Source organism: Alexandromys fortis, unplaced genomic scaffold (genome assembly GCF_014885135.2).
Source record: "Alexandromys fortis isolate MF-2015 unplaced genomic scaffold, M_Fortis_MF-2015_v1.1 scaffold_36, whole genome shotgun sequence".
In the NCBI taxonomy this organism is placed as follows: Eukaryota; Metazoa; Chordata; class Mammalia; order Rodentia; family Cricetidae; genus Alexandromys; species Alexandromys fortis.
This window is the reverse complement of record NW_026067915.1, coordinates 5165564-5172095: the sequence shown is the minus strand read 5'-3', so window position 1 is coordinate 5172095 and position 6532 is coordinate 5165564. Positions and strand designations below refer to the sequence as shown.

Genomic DNA, 6532 nt, shown 5'->3' with positions numbered 1-6532 from the left:
CCAAGGGGATTTCCACAGCTAGGTCCTTGGGCAGCAGAGGAGATGGTGCCTGAACTGGCCTTCTCCCATAGCCACACTGATGAATATCCTGCATATGACCATAGAACCTTTATCTGGCGATGGATGGAGATAGAGACAGAGACCCACATTGGAGCACTGGACTGAGCTCCCAAGGCCCAGATGAAGAGCAGAAGGAGGGAGAACATGAGCAAGGAAGTCAGGACCATGAGGGGTGTGTCCACCCACTGAGACAGTGTGACTCATCTATTGGGAGCTCACCAAGACCAGCTGGACTGGGACTGAATGAGCATGTGACCAAACTGGACTCTCTGAATATGGTTGACGATAAGGGCGGACTGAGAAGCCAATGATAATGACATCAGGTTTTGATTCTACTGCATGTACTGGCTTTTTGGGAGCCTAGTCTGTTTGGATGCTCACCTTCCTAGACCTGGATGGAGCAGGGAAGGCCTTGGACTTCCCACAGGGCAGGGCACCCTGACTTCTCTTAGGACTGGAGAGGGAAGGAGAGGGAGAGTGGAAGGAGGGGGACGGAAATAAGATCGGAGGAGGTGGAAATTTTTAATAAATAAACAAAAAAAAAACCAAAAAAGATAACGAACAAGTTATATACTCTAACACTGAAGATGTGGTGATGAAAATGGGAGATAGAGAGCCACAGGTGCTGTTTGATACTGTTTGTGTAAAAGCTACACAGGCACATACATATGTACATACACATGCATTTATCTATTATAAAAAATTAAATAGTATCAACTTACAAAATGTGTGTGTGTGCGCGTGCACACGCACAATGTATGTGTTCAAGTGACTCTGAGTGAAGGGTCAGAGGTTGACCTAAGCATCTTCTTCTATTGCGTTCTATCTCCGTTTTGAGATAAGTTCTCCTACTGAACCGAAATCTCTCTGGCTACATAGGTGCTCAGCACACCCCAAGGATCCTCCACCTCTGTCCTCACTGCCCAGTTCTGGCGTTAGAGGCATCCACTAAATGCTGGGCTTTTTAATGTGGGTGATAGGGACCCAAACTGAGGTTCTTGCATAGCAAGCCTTTTACCAACTGGGCCATCACCCCAGTCCAAATACTATCAGGCTTTTTCTTTTAAAAAAAAGGCTTATTATTTTTAACTATGCTTATGCGTTTATATGTGGTTGTTTATACACATGGGTGCAGGAGCAGAAGAGACCAAAGGCATCAGAGGCCCTGGAACTGGAGTTGCAGGCATTTGCAAATTGGTGGAAACTGAGCTCAGGTTTCTCTCTAGTTTTGGTGCCTGTCCTGGAACTTGCTCTGTAGACCTAGACCAGGTTGGCCTAGAACTCACAGAAATCCACTTGGTGTCTGCCTCCAGAGTGCTAGGATTATCAGATTTTTAATCATGCAGGTTCCCACCCCCCCCCCAAGGATCTGAGTATCTGAGTTTAATTTCACTAATACTTCAATTAAACAAATTCTAATTATAAAAATAGTACTAGTAATAGAAACAGCATTTACTAAGCTCAAGCTATGTATTTTTAAGGTGATTTATTTTTGTGTTTTATTTATGTCTATGTATGTCATGCACTTGTAAGTGCCTGCAGATACTGGAAGAGGTGAAGCTGGGGTCACAGGTGGTTTTGAGCCTTTCAACATGGGTGCTGGGAACTGAACCCAGGGCCTCTGGAAGAGCAGGGCATACTCTTAACTGCTGAGTTCTATTCCAGCCCCCAGCTCAAGCTATGTGTAAGGTACTTTTTTATGGACATTAGATGTGCATAGAAATCCCCATCATCACTCCACCAGTTTGTATTCCTTTATATTTATTTCAAGTTGGTGGAATTAAGCAAAGAGGGATTGGGAGAGGCAACTTGCCTTCTAAGTGAAGTGTGGACTGTGTTCTTTGCTCATCAAAGAAGGTTAGCGGCCAGAACCATTGTCATCAAAGGTCTGGTCTGATTCCACCCACATCCTGCCCAAGTGAACCCTTTGGTCATGCTGACTGAACACAAGGCTTAAAATGCCTACCTTTGTCTGTTTCAAAGCTCTAACAGTACTGAGAGGCAGGCTCTTCAGAAACCTCAGCTCAGGCAACCTTGCCATTTAACGACAAAAGGAAAAGTCCCTTTCCTCTTTGAATCTCATGCATTTTGGGGAAAACTACTTTCCTTTCCAAGTAATGTTAAAGAAATTCCCACCGGAAGGAGGCTGTGAGCAGGGATTCCTGATAGTGGCATGGAGGTGACAGAGATGACAGGAACCGCAGAAACAGAGAAAAGATGTAAAATACAAACTTCCCAACTGCCAATTATAAAACACAGTATGAGCGACACTGTGTCTCCTACATGATCAAAACAATTTACCCCAAGATGCTGAACTGACACCCTCTTCTCTGAAGCAAGCCCAGAGCGCCAGGTACAAAAGCGCATGGAGATGTCAGTCCTTTGATTTTGGACTTCAAATTCTCTCCTAAAGAAAACCGGGCTTTAGAAAAACGCAGTATTGATAATTTAGCCAAGCACAAGCCATAAAACAGTAGGCTAAGTCCTGAGAAAGCAGTGGGACTTACTTCTTGGAAGGCTTTTCCCCAGCAACTCAGCTCTGATGTGGGAGCTGGGACGCTCGCCGCCGTGGCTTGAGGGCCTCAAAACAGTTGACTGGTTCCCTGTAAATAAAGTGCTTTATAAAGACACTGATAATACTGAACAGATAGACACAAAGGAGGGAGGGATGAAAAGAGGACACGGAGCAGGGTGGGAGTGAAGAGCTTCGAGGAAAGTTGAAAGGCAATTGTTCTATCCACCTACTTATCTACCTACCGACTTAATCTACCAACTTATCTATCTACCTACCTACCTATCCACATACTTATCTATCTAGCTATTTATCCATCCATCCATCCATCCATCCATCATCTCTCATATATTTGGGTTTTCATTTTATCCTTTCCCATCACAGATATTGAGGTTTTTATCCTGGCTACTTAAGCCTCCTTCATGACAGAGGAACAAGGGAAAGGTAGAAAACACCCACCCACCATTAAAATCAGAGAGTGAAATGTCAGCAAAAGGTTTTTTTTTTTTTTTTTAATCCTTTTTACCAGGAAAGCCATTGTGGCACTATTGTTTGCTGGCCTAACAAAAATGAAACCAAGCTTTCACTGAAAAGTCTCTTATTCTCTGGCCAAATGCTGAATTGACAGCCCAGTTTCTGCAAGCATTTGCTTAACGGCCACAGACAGCTTCTGTTCCAGTGATATACTGGGTCACATGGAAGAGACACAACAGAAAGCAGGACCAGGCAGAAACTAAATTAGTGCTTTGAAGGTTTGCTGGGCTGGCATCAGATCAGGCATCTCCGCCAGGAACTGTTAGCTTTCTGCAAGGGTGTTTGGTAGTTATTTCGTGGCCTGAAAAAAATTTAACGCTTTGTAAAAAATCTCGATCTTTCTCACTCAACCGAGAATATTGGCCATTCTCAGTAAGTCCTTCTGTGATCTCTATTTCTCTGGGAATTATCATTTTTTCCTTTGTTTTTATGTGTATGGATGTTTTGCTTACATGAATGTAGGTGCACCCCATGTATGTAACGCCCACAGAGATTAGAACAGGGTGTATATTAGATTCACTGGGACTGGTGTTATAAGCCACCATGTGGGTGCTGGGAATTGCACCTGGGTCCTCTGGATGAAGGATGTTCAGGTGTATAGTGACAGAGGGCAGGCCTCAGGATTGACTGCTTGCTGCCCTCAGTGGAAGTTACACCAGTCTGACGTTGTGGCAACACAATGCTATCGGAACCAGTGGATCCTGAAGAACAGTAACGGATGGACTTCAAGCCTGCCCTTCAACTCTGCTGGGGGGGGGGTGAATGATTCTAAGTCAGGTTCCGTTGAGGTTAGGAATCGTTCTAGTCTGCTTTTTTTTTGCTGATAATGATAAATACTATGACCAAGGGCAACTTGGGGTTGGAAAGGGTTTATTTCCTCTTACTCTTTACAGTTCACTGAGAGAAGAAGACAGGAACTCCAGGCAGGAACTGAGCAGTGACCAGGAAGGAGCGCTGCTCATGGGCTTGTTAAGCTATCTTTGTAGCCCAAGCCTACCCGCTCAGGAGTGACACCACCCAGAGTGGGCTGCATCTTCCCACATCAATCAGTAATCAACAAAAACGCCTCACAAGCATGCCCACAGGCCAATTTCATGGAGGCAATTCATCAGCTGAGATTCCCTCTTCCAAGGTAAGTTGGGTTTGTGCCAAGCTGACAAAAACTAACAGCATAGGGGTGATTTAAAAATAAAAATAGGCAGAAAGAAAAAAAATTAAAGTTAAAGAGAAAGGAAAGAAAAAGAGATCAATTAAACATTTTTGAAGATGAAACCAGCAACCTCTGCCCACGTTTTGTGTAAGCCACTACCTCTATTAATAGCAAACACAGTAACATCACACAGCCATCTGCTCCCTTCTTAAAATACTGGAGGCTGGGCCCAGTGTTAAGCAAACTTGGCTCATCTTTTCCTCACGACACGCTGAGCAGAGGGGAACAAAGGGGAGCTAAAAGGTAGCACTACGGGAAAAAAGAAGAGTGGACAGCTCCCATGGCCTGATTTATAAATCTGCCATCCACTACATATCATGGATTCCAGCCTCCATGACCTGATCTGTTAATCTGCCTGCCACCACTCAGCCTTGGATTCCAGCCTCCAAGACCTGATCTGTTAATCTGCCTGCCACCACTCAGCCTTGGATTCCAGCCTCCAAGACCTGATCTGTTAATCTGCCTGCCACCACTCAGCCTTGGATTCCAGCCTCCAAGACCTGATCTGTTAATCTGCCTGCCACCACTCAGCCTTGGATTCCAGCCTCACAACAGCTGTCACTATACAAAATTAACTCTGACACTTAGATACAGCTGTTTAGCAAAAGAGGCGAGATAAAGGATGAAGATCCTTTTCTCGGTCTGCCAACTTGGACCACACACAGCTCTGTCTCCTGAGATTTTCGATTATTTTGCAGTTTCACTTCTTCCTTGTCACTGATTTCAATTTCACTAGAAGCAGCGCACTTTCTTGTAACCCTAACTGAAGCTCCAGATGGGGCGGCACGGAGTTCAGTACAGATGTAGGAAGGCCGTGCTTTCGGCACTTGCAGATGCTTGTTAAATTCTGTAACTCTAGGCGCTTGGTGGCTTTGAAGAGTTGGCTTAACTAGCAGTCATTTTTCTTTCCTGAGCCAGGGTTTCTCTGAGTAACATCCCTAGCTGTCATAGAACTCACTATGTAGTCCAGGTTGACCTCAGACTCACAGAGATCCGCCTGTTTCTACCTCTCTAGTGCTGGCATTAGAGGCACGCACCATGGCGCCCAGCTGCCATCATGCCCAACTAACTAGCACTCGTTTTCAACAAGAAGATCAAATGCTGGCGCTGGAGAGATGCCCAGAGATTAGGAGCACGGGCTGCTCTTCTAGAGGACCCAGGTTCCATTCCCAGCACCCAATAGCGGCTCACAGTTCCAGACTCAGGGGATCTAATGCCCTGTTGGCCCTCCATGGGTGCAAGTCAAACATATGGTACACAGACATACATGCAGGCAAAATACCCAGACCCATAAAATAAAGTGAAGTGATTTTTAAATGATTAAATGTTGTATTCTAAGACTAATGTTGGTAAGAATGAAATCCAAGTTGAAGCTCTAGCACGCCATCCTGGGAAAATACACTATGAGCTGGGAAGTGCAGCAGTTTGGCTTTGGCTTTAAACTCTCTAATGTAATCTTTTCACAGGATGATTCGCTGTGGTTACTCCCGACCAAGGGGAGAGGAAGTCATAGAACAGCTTATGTTTACCTGAGTACAGTGATACAGAACATGAATGCTGAGATCCAAGAGTCCTGCCTGAGAGACCTCACTGTTCTCCAGTGACTTGATACTGTGGAAAGCTGCATGCCATCTTGTTTAAGTGTTGGACTCCTAATCTGAAAAAAATAGCAGTGTCTTTCTGTGTGTGTGTGTGTGTGTGTGTGTGTGTGTTCTCTATCAGAAGGATAAAGAGGTGGTTCAGCTGTTAAGAGGACTTGTTGCCCTTGTAGAGGGTTGGGTTTGGTTCCCTGGACCTACATGGGGCTTACAACCGTCTGGACCTCTAGTTCCAGGTCATCTGCTACTCTCTTTTGACCTCATCAGGAGCCAGAATATATATGCTGCACATATAAACAAGCAGGCAAAACACTTACACATGTAAAATAAAAATAAGTAAGTGTAAAAAAAGCTAAATTCAATCAGGAGCTGGAGAGCAAGCTTGGCCAGTAGTGTCTGCAGAGTAAGCATGAGGACCCAATTAAATCCCCAGCACACACAGAAAACCTGGGCTTGGTGGCAAACGTTTGTAACGCCATCACCAGGGAGACTCTCCTGCCAGGAAGCCTCACTTAAAAACAGCACGCTCTGGTCCAGGGAGAGACCTTGACTTAGAATAACCCAGGTGGATGCATGGGTCCTGGAGATCACCGCCTGAGGCTGATCTCTGTCCTACAC

General features: G+C 45.1%; 1 long non-coding RNA gene across 1 annotated transcript in view; it reads right to left on the bottom strand.

Moving 5' to 3' along the window:
* Positions 1–2666, bottom strand: part of LOC126500015 (uncharacterized) — an 11372-nt gene extending 8706 nt beyond the window's left edge. The window contains exon 1 of the long non-coding RNA XR_007591221.1: positions 2568–2666. This is a non-coding gene — a long non-coding RNA (uncharacterized lncRNA). The remainder of the gene's footprint in view (positions 1–2567) is intronic.
* Positions 2667–6532: the final 3866 nt, after the last annotated feature.